The sequence below is a fragment of the Vulpes lagopus genome, chromosome 6 (genome assembly GCF_018345385.1).
Source record: "Vulpes lagopus strain Blue_001 chromosome 6, ASM1834538v1, whole genome shotgun sequence".
Lineage (NCBI taxonomy): Eukaryota > Metazoa > Chordata > Mammalia > Carnivora > Canidae > Vulpes > Vulpes lagopus.
In genome coordinates this window covers 64,842,288-64,865,305 of record NC_054829.1, presented here as the reverse complement: position 1 = coordinate 64,865,305, position 23,018 = coordinate 64,842,288, and the positions used below count along the sequence as shown (strand labels likewise).

Here is a 23,018-nt window from a genome sequence, read left to right as displayed (position 1 = left end):
AAAGTTGAGTTCTAAATTCAGAACTATTTAATTCAAATAAACAGACTGTTTCCCCCATGTCTCACTATCCTCCCTGAGTATGGAGTAATGAAAATGGCTTCTGAAATCTTGTGCTCTGGCAGAAATAAGAAAACAAATCTGAAATTTGTTCTAATTATGATACAATGCCTAAAGGAAATTGTATGTTTATTTGTAATAAGACTACGGGTTATCTAAAATGCCACATTTCTTTCTGTTTTTTAAGATGTATGTATTTATTTGAGAAAGAGAGCACATGAGAGCAGGAGGATCAGAAGGAGAAGGGGAGAGAATCTCTAGCAGACTCCCCACTGAGAATGGAGCCCAGCAGGGGACTTAATCTCAAGACACTGAGATTGGGACCTGAGCCGAAACCAAGAGTTGATGGTACAACCTCCTGCACCACCCAGGTGCCCCTAAAATGGCACATTTCTTTAGTTTTTCTTGAAATTATATAAAATCATACCATAGCAAGGATTATATAATTCTTATTAAATACTCTTAGAGCTCATTACAGATCTTTGACAAATAAAAAGCAAATACCACAAAATATTGGATCAATTGGACAAAGGTTGAATCCTCCATGATATAGATTGGATGTTAGTGGGTTAGACTAGATGATCATGAAGAGATTTATAGCTCTAGCATTCCCAGATCATATTACATACATCGTTGCTCCAATATCTGCAACTCCTTTGTTCTTGCCAATTGAGTATATACATATCATCGCATTAGCTCTCCTGATGTTTTGTTTATATGGCACCAACTCTGCAGTTATTTGGAAACCCCAGGTGATTGAATGAAGTTTTCCCTTTGTATTTGAAGGTTTGACATCAATTAATACAACAAGAAAGTCATTAATTTAATTAATAATCACTGAAAATTCTCCCTTGCTCTGCCACTTCTAAATTTATCCTCAATTACAGGGATGCTTTCATGTATTCATTTAGTTATATTCATTGAGTACCTACTGTATTCTCAGCACCGTGCTGGGCTGGGATTATAAAGATGAACATGACAAAGGCCTTGCTCTTAAAGAACTCAAGGTATTATGAGTAAAAATATCTTAACATTTGATTCAGTTTATTTTTTCCCTTAAGTGGGCTCTAGCACACTCTCTTTCTAGCAATTTACTCTACCTATTTCCTAATGAAACTAAGCTTTTCATTATTTTATTAAGGCATTTACGCTTGTATTGTCTAAATGGCACCTGTTTTCAAAATACTTAGGAATATTAATTAGCTTGTTTTTCAGCACAAAAGATAAAATCATGTTTTAAAAATGTAATTACCTTTTATCAGTTGTAGTAATAACATTTATTTTACATATTTGTCTCATAATAGTATACAAACAAATGCTAGAAACAAAATATGTGTGATTTTTTTAAGCTAATAAAATGTTTTTCAGATCTCAGTATTTTGGAGAAATGAGTCACTCACATCAAACACTTGAAAGTATATACTACTGTTCATCTGACAGAAACACCTGAAAAAGAACAAACTTCCTAGAGCAGAATTAATATAAAATAAAAACTTTAGAGACTTTCTTTTTCTCCCTTTAAATTTTTACTAATTAATGATTCTTAGTTTGCTTTTGGGAGTTGGAAATGCTTTCAGTGTTTTCCAATATAGAAAAATGTACTGAGTTAATCCATAAATGCCCTCTTGTGACAGTCTCCAAAAATGCAACTGCCTTTTCCCCTACTTGTTTTGCTTTGTTTCTCCTAAAATGTCCAAACTGTAACAGATTCCATTAAAAATAAAAAATCAGTTTTATATTTTATCTAATAAAATTAACATCTCGTTTTTAATAAGCCATGTGGTGTTTTGAAATTTAGGCAGAAAACCTTGTGACAATACTATTTCCCTGTGTAGGGTAATTATCGAAAAACCTAGGAAAGATTCTAGTTCTATCTTTACCTTATTCCACTTTGACGTGTGTGGCAAGGGAATTCTAGATGCTGTGAAGAGATCCTTTTTCAAGAACTTCTAGGTTCGCACACATTTCTCAATGTGATAGCTAAAAGATAATAAATACATTGACATAGTTTGAACCATTCTTTCACAAATTATTGGTAATTGGGGCACCTGGGTAGCTCAGTCAGTTAAGTATCCAACTCTCAGTTTCAGCTCAGGTCATGCTCTCAGGGACCAGGGATCAGAGCCCTGCATCAGGCTTTGCACTCAGTGGGGAGTCTGATTGAGGATTCTCTCCCTCTTCTTCTGCTCCTTCCCCTGCACTCTCTCTTTCTTTTTCTCTCTTTAAAATAAAATAAAATAGGGACGCCTGGGTGACTCAGTGGTTACGTGTCTGCCTTTGGCTCAGCGCGTAATCCTGGAGTCCCGGGATTGAGTCCCTCGTCAGGCTCCCTACACAGAGCCTGCTTCTCCCTCTGCCTGTGTCCCTGCCTCCCTTTCTCTGTGTCTCTTGTGAATAAATAAATATATAAAATCTTTTTTAAAAATAAAATAAAATAAGTACATCTTAAATAAATAAATTATTGGTTACTTTAACCAATATCTCATTTATATTCATTGGTCTTGTTGGAATTGCTAGAAGTGAATGTTACTATTCACATTTTAAAACGAAACTATTCATTACTAAAGCAGTTAAATGACATGCCCAGGATAAAAGTAAGTGTAGGACTAAATGACCTGTGGGCCAACATGTGGCTTTGACATATTCCCTATAAAGCCTTTGGCTTTATACATACCTGTATTCAAAAGTCAGATGTTGACAAAAGCTTTTCAAAAAGCAAGTCACATGTATTTCTTAAAATTTATTTCTAAAAAAAAAAATTTCTAAAACTTTGTTTTAGGCTAAAAATACCTAACTTTAGTTCAAAGCACAAAAAGAATATTGAAGTATTTCCTTTCCAAGATTTAACGTAGAACTTTCAATAAAGATACAAATTATGAAATTTCTTAAGAAGATGATATACACTGAATTTTAAAATGAGCCAGACTGTTTGAAAAAATTACTTGATTTTTAAAAAATATATTAGTTTCTCCCTTTGAAAAAATGGAAATACTAATAACGTATCTCATAGGATTTTAGTGAGATTTACATGAGATCATGTATCCATATATTTCCTTGCCTTTAATAAAGGCTTAAAAATTATAGCCATTATTATCAGACAAAAGGCTTAAATTTGTGTTGTGAATTTAAAAACTTTATTTTGTCACTAAGTTGGCCACATATTAATAACTGCTAATTTCTTATCCTTCACACTTAAAAATAGTGTAATTACACAGTTGACTCTCGAACAACACAGTTTGAACTGTGAGGATCCACTTACACGCAAATTTTTGACAAATAGAGTACTATAAATGTATTTTGTTTTCCTTATGATTTTGTTAATAAAATTTTCTTTTCTCTTGCTTACTTTATTGTAAGAATATAGTCTATAATACAAATAACATACAAAATATGTGTTAATCAACTGTTCATTTTATTACTAAGTCTTCTGGTTAACAGTAGACCATTAATAATCAAAAGTTACACATAGATTTCCTCCTGCTCGGGGGACTGGCCTCTCCAACCCCCATGTTGTTTAAGGGTAAACTGTATATGGCACACTTAATGTGCATAGCAGATGAGAATGATTAAAATAATTCAATAATATGAGTCCTATTTATGTTTTCATTGTTAACTTAGATAATTTTTTTAAATTAAATTCTCTTGATGATAAAACCTGATAAGTAGCAGGAACGACAGTTTCTTCCTAAAGTCAATATGATCTTGAACTTACAAAGTCTTACCATCACCAACTGGGGGTGAGAGGCAAGTACAGAATATAGGTCAGTGATCTATGATGGGATTCAGAGACATTGTGGACAAAGGAATAGCAGAGGAGAAAGGAGAGAACAAGAATGTTTGTCTTTCTTACCTCCAGGAGGGAAACCTTTGGAGCATAGAACGCTGAATTTTGCACTATTTTGGAAATAGACAACATATTTGCAGAGCTACCAATACAATACAATTTTCTGTTTGGGAATCCCTTGCAAATAATCATGTCCTTTAATTAAATGATCATGTATGAATTTCAAACCAAAATGTAGGATGATGTGAGAAAATACAGTTACAGTACTTGAAAAGGTGTCCCATCCCAAGAGCAGCTCTGACATCCTCATTTTCTTTGATTCTCATTCTCAGTGTATTGGCATTCTTGTAGATTCTACTTCCTGAATATATCTTGAATCTTCCCACTCCTCTCCACCTTTCCCATACCTCTTTAGTTGAAGGTATCATCATCTTTCATCTGTTACTATAATAGCCTTCAAATAATGATTTCTGAATCCATTCTATTTCCATATTACCACTCTGCCTCCCTCACCTTAAACATACACTCTAAATTCTGTTTACAAATCACACAATCAAGGTGATCTTTTGAAAGCACAAATATGATGAAATAACACATTAGTTTAGAACTTTCAACCACTTTCTGTGAATTACAGAAAAAGTGCCCAATCCTAATGTTACTTAAAGCCTCTGCCTGACCTTCCTTATCTACTCCACCAATCTTGTGTCTAACTACTCTTCGCAGCAAATACTTGAATATACTGGCCTTTGTCTATTCCCACAAACACATGAAATGGCTTCCTATTTTAGGGTTCTTCTGCAACATTTTTTTTTCTATCACTCTGCCTAATTCCTTTCCACTCAGGACAAACATCAGAGCTCAAACACCTCAGCTCAAACATCACTTCCACAGAGAAGATTTGCTACCCATAGGACAAATACAGCACATGTGTTATAAAACAGCACACTCTTAGGGCACCTGGCTGGCTCAGTGAGTGGAGCAAGCAACTCTTAATCTCAGGGTTGTGAGTTTCAGCTCCATGTTGGGCGCAGAGTCTCCTTAAAAAGTAAATAAATAAAAATTAACCAACACACGTGGGATGCCTGCGTGGCTCAGCGGTTTAGCACCTGCCTTTGGCTCAGGGCGTCCCAGGATCAGTCCCACATCGGGCTCCCTGCAGGGAGTTTGCTTCTCCCTCTGCCTATGTCTCTGCTTCTCTCTCTCTCTCTCTGGGTCTCTCATGAATAAATAAATAAAATCTTTGAAAAAAAAATTAACCAACACACACAAAAATAATAATAATAAATAAACTAATACACTTCTGTCCTGATTTATTTCCTCCAAACAACTTATGACAGTTTATACTTCAATGTTTATTTAATGGTGTATTCGTAAGTACTATCAGCCTCATTAGACTATAAACTCCAAAAGGCTATGTCTATTAGCTCACTATGATAGTTCTAGGGCCTATAAATGGCACATGGCACTTAGTTGGTGCTCAATTATCTGTTGAGTAAATTTAATTGCTTATTTTACTCTCTGCTAGAGAAATCATTCTGTGTTTAAACTTTCTTCAAGACAGATAGGTGTCTCATGCAATATTTCCAGTCTTTTCTTCCTAACTCCAAACTGACCAGGTATACTTGCCAAACAACTAAACTGTGTCAAACCATTGGTGCCACCTGTTGGCTCTTCTGTGCCTCACGCCCTCTTTCTCTCTATCTCCTGAGGGAACTCAGCCCTGATGCATTCTCCTTGCCCCCCCCCCCTCATCCTTCTCTCAAATTTTAAACACATAACCAAACTTAGTCCAACTTTAGTCAATCTCTTTCTCACAAATACACACGTCTTCTAAATTTCCAGTCTTTTTCTCTTCAACCTTTGTTCATTCATTCAAGAAAATTTCAGTTGTCCTTCCCCACTCCCTCTTCTTTTCCTCCATCCTTCCTCCTTTCTCTCTTCTTTTCTCCCATTCTCTCCTCTTCCTCCTCTTTTTTTTTTTTTTTTTTTTTTTTTTTTGTGGGTGGGCCCATCTGGCCAGATGGTATTTTGGCTGCAGCCTTTACACATACACACACATGTTGTTAGAATGCTGAACACGGACTGCGCCCCACCCAACATCCCCAATCCCAAATGCAGGGTAGCCAGGCTTCCAGACATAAATTAAAAAATAAAATAAAATAAAAAAACAGTTGGTCTCTGGGGAGGGAGAGTTCATGCAGAGATGAAGGCAAAGGCCTCTGGGAGCCAGGGCCAAGAAAGACGAGAAATCCCTGCCCCTCCCCTCAGGATCCCCACTCCCCAGGGGCTTCTGCCCTAAAACAGGGTCACTAACACCAGCCATCAGGCCTTCAACCCCTTTAATGTCCAGTCTCCCAACCTATTTGATTTTGGTGGCAGCCCCATTTTCCCACCACAGCCCAAGGGGATGGTGTCCTGGGGGGTGGGGAGGGGAGGGAGCAGGTACAGCCCGCAGGTCTTTAGCTGGCTTCTCCTGGTTCTAGGTCTGGGTCAGGATGCTTCTCATCCTCTCTCAGCTTCCTCCTCTTCTTTCTTCTTTGTTACAATATTATATATGCAGAAAAGTAGAGTAGATTTCAAAGTTTCAGAAATCTACTTTCCAAATTTTAGCTTGTAATTATTTGTGAACTGGAACTTTCCAAATACCTGTGACTTTCAATAGCAAGATGGTAAATATTTGTCCCACTAGCACCTTGACAAAGCCCCAAATTCTAGGATCTTTATGGTAATATTGTTTTCTGCATCTGCTTTAGGGATAAACTTAGAATAATCTCAATGAATTACTCTGTTATTAAGTAATAATCAACTTCAAATACGGTATTAATTCAGTAAAATAATTTATTGTGGGCTTAATAACCAGAAAATAAACATTTAAAAGGTGAGAAGAAATGTTTACAATTTTCATATAGATTTATTTGTTATTATTTACTTCCTCACTCCAACCATATTGTACTTAATATTGCAAGTTTCTGATTACACTTTTTAAAAATTAGCTATATCTAGAAATAATCTAAACAGGCAGAAAACTTTGAATTCTGAGTAGAATTTAAATTATAATCTTGACTAAATAATTTAATCTTTATGGGATTACATATAAAATTCAATAAGCTTGATGCTCAATTGAATAGAAACTTCCCTATGTAGTTAGGTATTTTATAAGTACATTGAGGGACACTGAGAATAAAAATATATACAAAAGATTTCTTATGTGTCAAAGTAAACTTTTGAAAATTATTTTGTATGAGTATTGACTACTTGCCTATTCTAGAATGAGTCACGGCATTTTGTATTTCTTCAAATCTCAAATACACAGTCAATTTGATATTATTTAAAATTTTACATAGGCTGGGGGTACCTGGCTGGCCCAGTTGGCGGGGCATGTGACTCTTGATCTCAGGGGAGTTCATGCCCCATGCTGAGCGTGGAGTCTACTTAAAAAAACAATTGCATAGACTGACAATTCACTAAAAGCAGTTATAGCTAAAATTGCTTATACGTTTAGTGTGTGAAAACCAAGAAAGGAAATAACATTTTTTCCAAGCTTACCTTATAAAGTTAGTTATTTCTATAAATTTAATAAATATTTTAACACAATCTACAATATCATCTTTATAAATAAGGACAAACTCACCTATCATAGGGTTTCAATTCAAGTCATCAAACATTTAGTGAACAATGAGTTACTACTATAAAAAATACACAAGTGAAGAAGACAAATTCCTACTCAGTATGAGTAAACTGAACAGAGAAACTGGAGATCTATTTTCAAACAAGCAGAAAATGAGAAAAAAAAGTTGGTGATTTTATACATATTAATTTTTCACAAATCAGAGAGCCCACATTACAAAAGCTTATTTTGAACTCTTTATGAGGCCACGGGCTGAGCATTCCTTGTATGCCACATCTGAAATAATTCTTTATTGCTTTGAGTGGTACCATTATATTCTTTTTAAAGTTTTTTTTAGCATAAATGCTGAAGTGGATTTTATTTTTTTTTTAAAGTTACACTACCCTTTATTGTCAAACAAATGAGAAATTATTATCATGGTAAAAGTTTTGCAAGTAGCATTTCCATATTAAAGATGGAAAGGTCCGATTATGATGTATCTTAGTATATACTTTTGGTTTATGAAATATCCAATTTTATCAAAATAGAGTGTAGTTTATAGGGATATGGATTTTTAGGAAAGGGTTTTTTAGGGACACCTGGGTGGCTCAGTTGCTTGGGAGTCTGCCTTTGGCTTAGATCATGGTCCCAGGGTCCTGAGATCAAGTTCCACGTCAGGCTCCCTGCTCTGCAGGGAGAAGCATTCTCCCTCTTCTCCCCACTCATCTCTGTCTCTATCTCTGTCTCTCTCTCTCTCAAGTAAATAAATAAAATATTTTTTAAAAAGGTGTTTTTATACACGCCCAAATTTTATTTTCCATAGAAAAATTCAAATTTGATGTGTACTTTTCTTTAGTACACTTCTTTTCCCCACAAGAGTCTTTTTAAGGGATAAGTTTCTTTCTCTGTATTTAAGAGGAAAAAGTAAAACAAACAAAAGGAAAACTCTGTTGTACTGGCTAGCACATAAATTCCTACAAATAAAAAGTCCAGTCTTCAGATATCATTAACGGCTTCATGTCATTAACGGCTTCATATTATACTGCTAGGAAGCTGAGCTGCGTACGAACTTGACCAAAAGTTAAAAAGGAGACAAAAGTGAAGAAAATGCATGGTGTATGTTTGAATAATCTTAGCATAAACTTAGGAGAATTTCTATCTCCAACGTGTTCTCTTTAAGTCAACTTGAGATATATGAGAAACTACTACCCAGTGCTCCAATATTTCTAAATAAAGCTTTTTTATATACTAATTATGTCATAAAAGTATGAGTCAAATGTGCTGTAATATGTTCTCCTATACCATATAAGTTAAGCCTAGAAAATAATGTCCCAGAACTAGATATTTTAGTGTATCCTAATCATTGGAATAGTTGGAAATAAGTTAACGGCCAACAATTGTTTGTGAATTTCTTAATGGAGAAATAAAAACTAATATTGCATAATCTTTTAAAATAGTATAGCATGTATTTTATATCTTCCTCACTTACTTAGGAAGTATTATATATATAGTAGATAATAAATAAGAAAAACTTAAAAAAGTGATCCGCATTTTTCCAGAAAAGAACACAGCCCAAATCACGTCATTATCCTTACACTGACACATTTCTCTCTATCCCCCTAATGCATTAGACCAATTTTTTTCTGTATTCAACTATTTAAGGTTTATTATTTGGGTCACATTACATATTTTGTGTTAAATGAATTATGACAATAACAAATTACATCTCAATTTAAAATATCTTTTGATAATTACTAAAATCTGCATTCTTATTGTACAACTATTTTAGCATAATTTTATGGTAAAGGATTTGAGAGCTTATTTAATTCTGTCCCTCCTTTTCCACCAGTCAGCAAATTTACATTGAATTCAACTGGACTGAAACATTACTTCGTAAAAGAGGAACTCCAAATGCTAAACCTGATTAACTACTGCTAAATTTTAAATCCTTACCTTTAGCACTCTTATAATCAAAATGTTCCACCATTAGGATTGCGAATATCATAAACTCAGTGAGTATGAGACTAAAAAGTTGGTATGAATGCAAGTATACCTATAAATTTTATGTTAATTCAGTTACTTAACAAGTATTTATGAACTATTTGTTAATTGATGTGTGCCATTTAAAAATATTTTAATGTTGTTTTTTTAATATATTTACTCTATATCCCTTTATAGTTTTTAAATAAAGCTCAAACATATCTACCTCTACTTGATATATATTGATTATATTTCATGTACATTCTTAAACAGTGATTATAATATTATTTATAAAGGATATTTTATAACATTGTCAATAAACAGTTGTGAAGCAACATAATAATTTAATATTATCAGACTTGAACTCCTTAGGTTCAAATATGTTAACAAATGCATACATAAAGCTGACCTCGAACGTAAGTTGGCCTTCATGACTGTCATTCTTGATTCCATTCATATTCCTGAATGGAAATGAAACAAACAATTGATGATATCAGTGAGGAAAGGATAATTAACCTGATTACAGGACATTAGAAATCATTTTTCTCTGGGAATTTTTATTTCATCCTTTTTTCATTGTTGTGTAGGTACAACAATTGTTTTCTTTGCTCTTGATGTTAAATGCAGATTTTGGAAATCATCATGAGAAAATGGTAAGAAGTTTCACTAGGGTAATATTAGATATAAAATATGTGGTTTTATTTATCAAGAAAAAAATGTGAAAATATATTAAATAGCATAAAAGTAAATGTGTGAATATATATTCCCATATAAATTTATATATGTATGTTTTCCAGTTTACAATCCTATTTTCTATCCTCACATTGATTAATGCATTAATTAATGGGAAGGATGAATAACAATAAACTGTTAAAACCAAAAAGATTGAAAATTTGAGGTGTTATATACTATGAGATAATTTTTTATTTAACCAAAGTCATAGTAATATGTATGATATTATTATAGTAAGTCTAATCAGTGAAATTTATTATAAAGCTACCCATAATTTAGTGTACTTAAAGCATAAATATGATGCCATTTAACTGCTGACAAACCAGTTTTATTGATAGAAATAGCTCCAGTTGAAAGAAGGATCTTGAAAAGTTTACAGCTTATTTTTTCAAGCACCACAAACTAATAAGTAAAAACATATGAATTAGATAAAATACTTCATTAACTTACTTTTATTGGGTGAGTCAATGTGATATGATTACATTTCAGAGACAGTTAATTTCCTATCATATAAAATCACATTGATGTTTGGTTATATTTTCTCTTCTGGTGATGTAGCCATTCAAAGTATTTTACCCATATCAAAGCAGAGATATTATGAAGTTAAAACTAAAGTCATTTTCATCAAAGCTAATCATAAATTTTATTTTCTTAAGTGTTTCCCAAGGTAATCGTATTGCAGTTCTATAAAGAAGGCTCTCAAAAGTACTCTTGGGTCTTGGGTTCTAATTAGAAGGAATCTCATCAAACTTGGGAGCACTGCAGTGAATATAGTCAGGAGAGCAAAAACAAAAACACCCACATTTGATTCATGAAGCTCCGGATGAACCCATTGAACACCGGCACTTTAGGAAGATATTTCTTAATGTTGAAAGTATAATTGGCAATTCATTACTTAGATGGCCAGCTCTGCAGTGCTTCGCACTCATTTGTATAACTTATGTCAATGTATAAATGCTTCCTTTGAAATGACATAAACCTTGAATCACTACATAAACTGGTAAATGATAGTTGCTCGCTATCTTGTACACAGGTCCCTTTTTATTGGTTAAAGAAGGTAGGTGAACATCACAGATGCAAAATGTTTGTTGTTAAGAATGTGTGTTTACAGGTGTGGAATACCCTAAGGAAGGGTAGAACTGATAGCCTGCTGCAGGTGCAGACTTTAATAGACAGGAACTTGTCTTTCCCCTAATCACTCCTCTCCTTTATCATGCTTTTGGATTATTTCAATTCACATTAAGTATCACTTGTGCATAAAGCATATACAGTGTTCTATATTTATTTAGATATACATGTGACTAGACTTTCTGTGAATAAAACCCCAAATGCATTCACATGAGAAAATGGAGTGGTTTAATTTAAATATTTTAGGAGTGCTAGAATACTAATAAACATCTGGAAGAACAGATAAAACTAGATAAATGTTTAGTCTTGTTATGAGTAACACACTAGCATACGATTAGGTTTATAATGGTTGTAATTTAACAAAACTGTTGTATGAAATATTTTGTTTAGCATTCATTAAAAACTGTTAATGCACTTGTGTCTTCCATGGACTAAATTTTTTGCAGCAGACGCACGTTATTAGTATAATACAAATATGCTAAAAAGCAAACAGTTTGGTGTTAAAATGTTTTAAGTAGGATTGTGAAGAGGAATTTTACACCAATCTTTATTTTTTTTCATTTTTACAGGGAAAATTTTACCACAAATTCCATATTTTAATGATATTATACCAACTCTATTTTTTAAACTCATTTTGTCACTGTTTTGTAACAGAAACACTGTAAATATTATAGATGTGGTAAACTATTATACTTGTTTTCTTATAAATGAAATGATCTGTGCCAACACTGACAAAATGAATTAATGTGTTACTAAGGCAACAGCCACATTACATGCTTTCTCTTTCACAGTAGGCAGCAGAGCATATGGTTTTCTCTTAATGGAACGCTAGCTTCTCATTAACATACCAGTAGCAGTGTCAGAACTTACAAACCAGCATAACAGGGAGATGGAAAAACTTATAAATTAGACCCTTTCAGTACTATTGAGAAGGAAATGACTGATGTTCTAAGGTACAATATTTAGCTAATACTGTGCCCTTTTCTGCACCTTCTTTCCACAAAAAAAAAAACTTTTTTCTTATAATAAATATAAATATAAATATTGAAGCGCAAGTAATTTTTACCCTGCTTCTAAAAGTGATTGGCACCCTGATTTTGATAACTCTTAAAAAGATTTCGTTGCCTTTTTGCTCACAGTATGTTTTAAACAGCTGTATTTTCACCATCCTGTTTCAATGCAGTAAAGCAGCTGAAATGTAAAGCTAATTGTCATGTCTTCCTAAAAGAGGAAATCCATCAGGTAAATTAAATAAATAAAATAAAATAAAATAAATAAATAAAATAAAATAAAATAAATAAAATAAAATAAAATACCCTAGAATGAGAAGGAAACGTTTTCTGGAGGCGAAAGACGACCATTCCAGTCACAGAAGTGGAGCCGCCAAGAGGTTATGCTAGGTAGTGAAAGAAGAGAATTAATTTTTAGTTCCCATTTTGCTGTGTTATTTAAACCACGTTTAGCTGTCTCATACTAATTATGGTGATTTAAATTTTTCATCCACTTTTTTTTTCTTTATTTCAAGATCCTTCTCACTGAGAATTCAGCTGTATTTGTAGATGGAATATATCAATGTCAAGTCTTGAGACACATTTTAAAATTTAAACCTATACATAGGGCACAGAAATTATACTTACATATGGATAATCATGACACGACCTCATATGCCAGGAATTTCATAAAATGAAGTTGGTTTTGTCATTTATATTTTTTTTAATTTCATAATATTTACCTATGATTAGATGGTTGAGTGCTATTAAAAAGTGAAATATAAAGTCTTGGAAAAATAGCCTGAATATTCTGGGTCACTGTAGAGTAATTGTCAGGAAGAAAGCGGATGTATTAATCCTCTGATAACCAAACCTCTGGGGAGATAGCAAAGTGGATTGATGACTCTTTCCAAAGACTTTTAATGTCTATACTAGGTCAATTCACTGAATGGAAAATTTTATCCTAAGACTCTAGCCTTTTCCTGCAATATTGTAGTAGATGTATTCCTTAAATCTCCAGATCATGATGAATGACAAGAATATCTTTTAAAATAGTAAGTCAGGAATATATAGATAATACCAATATTTTTTGACTCTTAACCATAAAGATACAAACAGCCTTTCTAACCCTTATTATTCTGAATAAGTAATCCATTGACATATGTAGCTTTTTGAAATTACTTTTTTCTCTTTGGTAAAATTCAAAATTTTACTGAAATTTGATAATTATCCAAAGTTAGAATATTTGTGACTTAGCTCAGTTTCTACAAATGCCTGAAGAATGGCCTATGGGCCGGGAATCCATAGTATAATTTCCATAATAAGAAGGTATCCAAGTAACATTGTTTCCAGACATAATCAGCCTGGTCTTACAGAGTGAATCCCAATGTTTAACGTTTCCGAACTCATTTATTTTCCTTTTGCAAAGAGAAAGATACAATTTTATTCACAGAAAGACTTTTCTTTTTCTCATCCACCACAGGACATGACAATAAGTTTATTTCACAATAATTCTCTTTCTCCCCCAGCCTCAAAATTTGCTGTTACCCCCAACATGATTGCAAATGCTTTGGAAACTAAGTTAATAACTATTGTTGATTCAGGCCCAATGTTATTAATGCAAACTATTAATTTAAGGGTGTTTCCATACTTTCTGAGGAGTGAGTAGCCAGATAACTGCAGCCAGATAACGGCCCATGCTGCAGATTTAATCTTCGTGTCAATCAGACCCAGATTTTTCCATTTGGTAAGCAAACTTCTCATTTTCCGCTTTACCAGAATCCAAGAGGGCCACAGGGAATAACTGGCTGCTTGGCATAGCCCTTTCCTACGTATAGATAATTTCTCTATAACCCTAACAAAGGTGTGTGAAAAGTCACTACTTCTCCGCGTGTTTTTCAACACCATTGAATCAGGAACATCTCCGCATACAGGTGTTAAAAGAAGCTTCCACCTCATGTCTGGCATTAAAACTTAAACTGATGGTTGTTATTCAGCTGAGGACAGTATCAGTGTAAAGTGTCACCGATCTGGTCACTATCTCTGGGAGGCTGCCAGAGCTTCTACATTGGCTTCATGGTATCGTCTGTGAAGGAAGCCAATTAAGATCACAAGATAGTGGCTGGTAATAATAAACTTCTAATGATGTTCCTGACTGAAAAGAGGTAATTAAAATGTGTATATGGATGACCCCAGCTTCTGCTAGCTCACTGTAGCTGTTACACTGACAATGTCCATGTTTTGTTTAGGGGGAAAAAAGAGTTAGTGTTGTCTAACAACAATAAAATAAGCGATTTAATCATATAGAAAGGATTGCTTGGAAATGCACACCAATTTCAATTCTGTTGCATCCCTGATAGAACTCAGTTGACCGCTCTCTCTTGCCTGGATATTTTGTCATTCTGGTTCCTGCCTCCGAAACACCTCCCTACTCCCCCTCTCCATCCTTCCTGTCTGCAAGTTACACTCTCACCCCCCACACACACACACCCCCATTTGAGTTTTTGGTGGTTGTCGTACTATGACTAGGTCTTACCTTCTTCAGGTGCTTCTTGAAATCAAAGACCATGTTTTGAAAAGAAAGACGATTAATTAGATAGCAAAGGAAGCCAGTCCTCTTATCACTCGATCTGGTCACGGACATAAGTGCTTCACACTTTTTCCACTCCCTCACCCTGCAGCGCCAAGCTTTCCTGTACACCTGCTCAGCTCAGCTCATCAATTTTCTGTGAGCCAGTTAAGTTCCTTTAAGCCTGTCCTCTGAGAGGTGGTGATAGGTCTCAGAGAAAAAGGAGAGAAAGAGAAACAGAATGCTGCTCCGGGCCTTTATCTTGATCACACTGTTTGTTTTCGAATTGATGTCTGTAATGAAACAAAGAGGATTTAATCGTGTTAAACAAAAGCCTGTTGGTACCCAGAGGAAACTCATTTAACTCCTTCTCCAAGTCTTAGAGTTTCAGGTTTCTGGTCTTCCTCTTTGCCGATCCACTAGGCTGAGTTTCTTACCTGGGGCTTAAAATTGTGAGGTGTGAAACTCTTCTTTTGTTTTGACAGGTGCTCTTTGCTAAACATCAGCCTAGCCTTGATGGTGATAATACACAGAAGGGGGAAAAACTTCAGAGTCGCTAATGACTGCAGTTACCCAACTTCTGCCTTAAATGAGTTTTATTAGCTTCCCTTCTTGGAGTTCTTTAGGATAAAGTGGGAAAACAAATTGGCCTGATGGGAAGTGAGTTGTGAAAAGAGAGTCACTAAGGAGAAGACCCAGGAACCATCTCGTTTTAGAAATCCAAGAGGAAAATGAAGGTGATGAAGTAAGGCCTGGATTGCCCTTTCCTGAAGAAGGAGTTAGCTGGCAGATTTGACCTTAGCGTGTTATCTGGTAGAAGAAACAGGCTCACAGGAGACATCATTAATTTGACATTTGGCTGAAGAGTCTCTAGACTGATTCTCAACATTAGAATGCTAGGATGGTGGACAAGAAGGTAGGAGACTTTGAGCTGATAGCACTCTGATACCCAGACAAAGGTCTCTCTGGGTGGAGAGACAAGTTTGGAGGCCCTCTTCCCTGACTTGAAATAATTAATCCCACTGTGCTCCTTTGCTGACCACTCCTTCACTGTGATTCCAAGATGGATCCCAAGATCCCTTTAGGCATTTATTTAAAGCACTAGTTTCCTAGACTCAGTTCTACCTGCTCCTGCATTTCTCTGTGTATCTCACTGTCTCCTGAATCATGCTTTTCTTGACATACTCTTGAGGAGTGAGAACTTTCCCCTTCTGCAGACACTGATAGATCCCCTGTGCTGACCAGGCAAGCTGGGGTAAGGACACGTCGAGCCACATTTCCAGACAGGAGGAAAAAATGTGGTAAGGTTGAGCTTTGTTATCAACCCAGAAAGTCCCACTGTTCCAAAATTAGGTAAAAAACAAAAAAACTTTCTATTTTTGCTGTATAAAACCTGCTTTTCTCCATCTTTATTTAGACAGTGGTGAAGTACTTACAAAAGGTTCATAGAAAATTATTAAACAAGTGATATGGATTGGTGGTTAAAAGTGGACCCAGACTACCCAAGCTAAATTAGGGTATAGCTGTTAATGCTTCAGATTTCTCAGCTTTAAAATGTATATACTGCAGGGGGACCTGGTGGCTCAGTCAGTTGACCATCCGACTTTTGGTTTTGGCTCAGGTCATAATCTCAGGGTTGAGAGATCCAGCCCTGCATCTGGCTCCTCCCTGCTCAGCCAGGAGTGTGTTCAGGATTCTCTCCCTCTGCCTCTGCCCTTCCCCCTGTTGGTACTCTCTCTCAAAATAAATACGATTTAAAAAAAAATAAAAGGCGTATACTGTACAATAGCAAAAGGATCATATGATTGGTATAAGTATTTAATTAATTGATATAAATGCTTAGAAGAATCTAAGTGATCGTTTGTGCTCAGTAAATGTAAACCACTATTACTTGCAAGGCAGTAATGATGATCTTCTCAAGGCAGGTTGTGAATTCACTGAGCTCCATCTCCTTCACCGTGTGGTTCATCTTCCAAGCACTGACCTCACTTGGTGCCAAGGCTTTGGCAGATGTCCGCTGCTTTTTTGATTTAAAAAGGGCTTTGCCACCCAGACCAGTCTGTTTTGCAGCAAGCAAATCACCCTGATTTCTTCCCCAACATCCTATCCCTAAAATAATTAGTCAGGTTGTTTAGCTTTTCCTTCTTTTCACTTAAGGTCTTAAAGAGAATGGAATTATACACTTAATTTCAGTCCTTTTCTGGAGCAAGACCTAGGAGTAATCATACGAAGAAACTATATCGGGGTGAGTGGGGGGGGAGGCCTGGGTGGCTCAGTTGGTGAAGCGTCTGCCTTGGGCTCAGGTCATGATCCTGGAGTCCAGGGATGGAGACCCACATTGGGCTCCGTGCTCAGTGGGGAACCTGCTTCTCCCTCTGACTCTCACTCTCTCAGTCTTTCTGTCTCAAATAAATAAATAAAATCCTAAAAAAAAAAAAAAAAAAAAAAGTAGATCAGGGCTGAATGTAGTCACCGCTCCCTCCTGCTACTGCTACCTAAAGTTTCCCTCTTAGGCAGAGAGCTGGTCTTGGATTCTGGGGAGTACTTATACCCAAGTTTGACTGTTTGACTGTATACAGTTCCTTGCAGAGTTAATTATAAACTGATATATTTGTAGAAGAATTGTTAGGTGATCAAGCTAGGTGAGAGAGTTTAGGGAAAAGGCCAATAACTTGGTTACCCTTTTTCAGGGGCCAGAATATAATAGGCCAGCTGTTGATTCCTTAAGTCAAATACCTAGAATTAAGCAAAACGATGAAGAAAGAAAAACTAGTATCCCTGACATCTTCCAACACAGGGAATATTCTCACCCTTTACAGATGCATTTATCATGATCTTGACAAAATATCCTGTATTTTCTTTAAAAATAACAGTTAACATATAAATAGAGGGGCGGTAGGAGGAGGGGTGTGGCGCAGGCATTCAAACACCGATTACCTAATTGGAATAACTCAAGCCGAATAAGCATCTTGGGTGAAACATGAAGCATTGAAGCATCTTCATGTTTAAGTTCTTCTCAATTAAACTGTAAAAGACAAAACAAAACTCTAGTGTCATCTCCAACAGTTGAAGTAATCAAAAAGAATACTTGTTTCATCAAATTCCCTTCTTCTTCTTCTGCTGTTGCTGCTGCTGCTGCTGCTACTGTTGCCACTACTGGCTGGCAAGCATGTGGATCAGTCCATTTTATCCCTTTCAGTGGAATCATGTTACCTTTTTCTAGTTGAGTTGGAGTTTTCTGCAGACTTATGGAGGATTTTCTTATAATAATGCTTCGAGCTAGCTAGGTAGTCACAAAATAAACAGTAATGAGGAAAATGTTCTTTCTGCTTTTTCCTCCCCAAATAAAAATGGTCTGACTCAAAAAGAGCAAGTCTCATCTTTTTGGTTTTTCTCTTTTCTATCCTGCATATCCAAATACAGTGAGGTTGCCTTGCATTTGAATGTACAGAGGGCTGTGAAAGTTCACCTATGGCACACAAATTATTTTGTTAGGGTGCCATCTGCTGGTGTCAAACTACCAAAGACTTATTTTTCTTAAAGATTAATGGTAAGCTTCTAATAACACTAAAGACTTTGAAGTTATTTGATTCAAATAACTTTTTGTCTTTTCTCATTTATAATTACAGCATAGACTATTTTCAAACAGCTGTCTGATGCATAATTCTTTAACACTCCAATACAGTAATATAAAATGTCACTTTATTTTAAAGTTAGGAAAATGAAGGCACCAGACACAGCCTTGACTTACTGGTTCATGACCTGTTTGGATTCAAATTTCATTTTTTAGTTTCCATGGCTCCCTGACTTTTAAAAAAGTTCTGTTCAATTTTCCCCCTTAGAAAAGCAATTGAAGTGCTCACTTCGGCAGCACATATACTAAAATTGGAACGATACAGAGAAGATTAGCGTGGCCCCTGCGCAAGGATGACATGCAAATTCATGAAGCGTTCCATATTTAAAAAAAAAAAAGAAAAAAAAAGCAATTTAGTTGCTGTGTTCGTATTACATTGATTTAATCACTTAACATATCTATTCACTAAATTTGTTCTCTATGCTACGATATAAGGTGTGTGCACAAATTGTAATTTCTGTGTAAAGCAAGCTTATCATCATAGTCCAGATTATTTATGTTCAATATCAATGCAGTTCCCAAGTACTTTCTATAGGAGGTAAAGAAAAACAACTACTCTCCCCGCCCACCTTCTTTTTGAAGTCTTTATCAACTTAGTATCTGTGTGACCTTGAGTAAGTCCTTTTACTTTCTTGTGCTTCTTCTTCCTTACTGTAAATTTCAGATAATAATAGTAATTACCTGATAGGGTTATCTATCAGGTTACTGTGAATGTTAAAGTCATACCTAGGGGCACCTGGGAGGCACAACCTGTTGGGCACCTGACTCATGGTTTCAGCTTAGGTCCTGATCTCGGGGTTGTGGTATTGAGCACCCTGCCAGACTCCACCGGCACAGAGTCTGCTTAGGACTCTCTTCTGTCTCCCCGGGCTCCCTCTCTCCCCCCTCCCATGATCCTGTGCACACAGGCTTTCTCTCTCTCTCTCTCTCTCTCTCTCAAGTAGACAAATAAATCTTTAAAAAAAATAGTCATACCTATAAAGTTCTTACAACAGTGCCTGTAACATAGTAAACACACAATAACTGTTAGCTGCTTAACCACAGTTGATTAAGCATGTCAAAGAATGTGGGTTAATATCAATTAGACAAGTGTTGCTTTACAGTAACTTCTGGGATCCTTAACTTCCTCCCCACTGGGAGATATAAAGTGGGTATGTGTGTTTATATTTTGGAGAACAGGGAAAGAATAATTATTTTCTTACCTTTTATTCTCACTCTGTGAGCACTTAACTGGTTGAAATCTCAACTCCCTTTAATCCTATACAAAACCTTTTATGGTCTGACTTCTGTTTATTTTTTCCATCCTCATCTCTCAATATTCTCATTTTCAAACTCGGTATTCCAGCCACAGAGAACTTCTTTCAGTTGCCTGAGTGAGCCATGCTTTCACTCCCACACCTTTGTGCAAGCTCTTGTCCCCTGTGCCTGGAACCCCCTTCTCCGCCCAACCTGCTTCCAGTACCTGGCCAACATCTTCTTATCTCTCAGCTCTACAGTTAAGAAGTTTTAAGTCGAGGATCATGCTTCCATGGGCTCCCAACACTCAGCACTCTTCTACCCCACCCTGATGCCATCACATTTCCACAGGATGGGGAGAGGTGGAATCTAGCATATTCACCACTATACTCCCAGCTTTTAGAGAAGTACAGATGCTCAGCTAAGGCTACATAAGTATTTATTTCATAGGGCCCCACAGGTGAGCACATTTATTTGGGGGCAATTGAAAGAGAAGGCTTATCTTATCTCCTGCTTACAAGATTGAATTCTATCTTAAGTAGTGAACATCTTTCTCCGGTTCCATTAGGACACCACCAGTGTTACGTTCATTCATTAATATCTCTTTTATTCACATATTTGTATATATGTACAATTAAGTATACATTAATAAAAATGAACGTGACTGAGGTTTTTTGTATGCATGTAGGAATCTATTTTTAATTTCTACATTGGCAAATCATAACAATTATCTACTTAACAATAAGAGTTTTCACTAAAAAATTATATGTCTAACAATATATTCCACAAATATGTATTGAGTACTACTGTTTGCCAGGTACTCATCCAGGCACCAAGCAAAGCAGACAGGAATTCTTAACCTCATAACTGAGCTCTACGATTTTGCTTAAGTTTTTCTGTATCTGCCATGAGAAGGGAAACCAAAAAGGTAGTCCAGCACCCTGGGGCTTGCAAGAAGGGGAGCTGTTACTCTTCCTGCCTCTAAAGGGAAAGGGAAGGAGTGAGTAGTTCCCTGAATTCTGGTTTGGTGACTGCAGTGGGAAGGCTGCCAGACGGAATCAGCCTTCAGGAGGGGATTTAGTCGGCATGGCACACAGTGTATCCTTGGAGAGAGGGCCCAGCAAGTCAATTCTAAGACCCCACTTCTTGGGCAGCTCCCGTGGTGTAGCGGTTTAGCGCCGCCTGCAGCCCAGAGCGTCATCCTGGAGACCCTGGATCGAGTCCCATGTCAGGCTCTTTGCATGGTGCATGCTTCTCCCTCTGCCTCAGTGTGTGTGTGTGTGTGTGTGTGTGTGTGTGTCTATGAATAAATACATAAAGTCTCTAAAAACAAAAATAAGACCCATGTCGTCCTCCTGCCTTTTGCTGTTTCCTTGCACTGGCTGAAGAAGCCAAGTGAGGCCAGAGGACAGGAAGCTCAGACTCCTGGAGCACAGAACAAGGAACAGCAGAGTGAACCTGGAAGGACAAATGGAACATATCCAGGGCTAACCCTGATCAAGAACTCGTTAATTATTATTTTTTAGTCTCTCAATCTTTTCTAAATGCAAAGCATTCTTTCAAATAATTGGCAGATTTTGTGTGTGCATGGTCGGTGCCACCTGTTGGACATTGGGGCTTTTTTTTTTTTTTAAGACTTTTTATTTATTTATTAGAGAGAGAGAGACGCAGGGACACAGGCAGAGGGAGGAACAGGCTCCATGCAGGGAGCCCGATGTGGGACTCGATCCCAGGTCTCCAGGATCACGCCCTGGGCTGAAGGCGGCGCTAAACCGCTGAGCCACCGGGGCTGCCCGGGGCTTATTTTTAATAAACCCATGCCATTTAAATAAATATTAATGTTCTGTATATTTGGAGGCTCTTCTTTTATCTATCAAAAGGAGAGAGTTAAGTGATTTAATGTGAACAAGTCAACATGTTCTAGATTGTGACTCTGAGGCTCACGTCAGAATTTAAAAGGAAAGTACACGAACAGGGTTTGAAATTCTGTGACTGTGGAAGAACCAATGATGATGCCAATTCCATGCAACTTTTCTGAGTTTCTCTTGGAGCTGCTGCAGAAGCAGCTGTGGCTTTGTGCTGTAGTTCCTGGCCTGAAAAGCAGGCCGAGGGAAAATTACACACAGATAGAAAAAGAGTTACTGAGGTCCCATGGCATCTTTGAAGAGAGGATGGTTTCTTTTAATGGTGAAAGTTCAATCTGAAGATATCTAAAATCCAAAGACACAAAATGCAAGCACACTATATTAACCTTTACATCACACGACTCATTTATCTGTCATTTGTTATATCATTTTTCTTCAAAGCCTTATTAGAACTTTGCTTAGTGCTATACGTAAGATGTGTCCTCTCATAGGAACTGCTATTTATCAGTCATTTATAAGTCAGGAGGATACCCTTGTTATATGGTCAGCTTTTTTTCAGACCAACTTAGTCAATTACTTCTTCCTCAAACCACACCCTTTGCACTTCCCTGCCCCCAGGAGATATCAATTACTTAATCTAACAGCTTGGTACATAACACCAACCATGTTTTCCACGTTGTGAGGTTACCAGCCTGTAAAGGCTATCTTCTAGAAGTTAAAAATCCAATAGTACTTGGGAATGCTATGCCTTACAAATTGGTACTGTAAAATTACCACAGCATGGGATCCCTGGGTGGCGCAGCGGTTTGGCGCCTGCCTTTGGCCCAGGGCGTGATCCTGGAGACCCGGGATCGAATCCCATGTCGGGCTCCCGGTGCGTGGAGCCTGCTTCTTCCTCTGCCTGTGTCTCTGCCCCTCTCTCTCTCTCTCTCTCTCTGTGACTGTCATAAATAAATAAAAATTAAAAAAAAAAAAAAGAGAGAGAAATCTTCTTTAAAAAAAAAAAAATTACCACAGCATTTTCATGTGCATTTTTGAAATTGGATGCTCATGATACTCTTCACAGTAAGACTCTATAAAAAATTAGAAAGCCAAGAAGGCGAGTTTCTAAAACAAATCAATATACGAATTTAGGATCTTTGGTGCTCCCTCTCTCTGACAAATAACTGGTGCTCCTATGATTGTCAGAAACCTTGGCTTCTATTCCTGGTGAGTCCATAATGAGTGACTTTCCTTGAACCTCAGCTTCATCTTCTGCACAATGGAGGGCTGGGCCAGATGCTTTGGTTCTTCCAGAGGCAAGCTTCTACAGAATTATCTCTGTGAGTTTTGACATATTGGCCCTTTGTTTTTTTAATCTTCCAGATTAAAATCTACTTGAGGGTTGAGTCCTCACTATCCCGCACAGTGCTTGCAAAATGCATATAGGAAGTCAAT

The 23,018-nt window shown here is 36.5% G+C and overlaps 1 non-coding gene across 1 annotated transcript; it reads left to right on the top strand.

Annotated features, from left to right (window-relative positions):
• The first annotated feature begins 18,701 nt into the window (after positions 1-18,701).
• On the top strand, positions 18,702-18,808 carry LOC121493958. The gene has a single exon (XR_005988608.1). It is a non-coding gene; the product is annotated as a U6 spliceosomal RNA (small nuclear RNA).
• Positions 18,809-23,018: the final 4,210 nt, after the last annotated feature.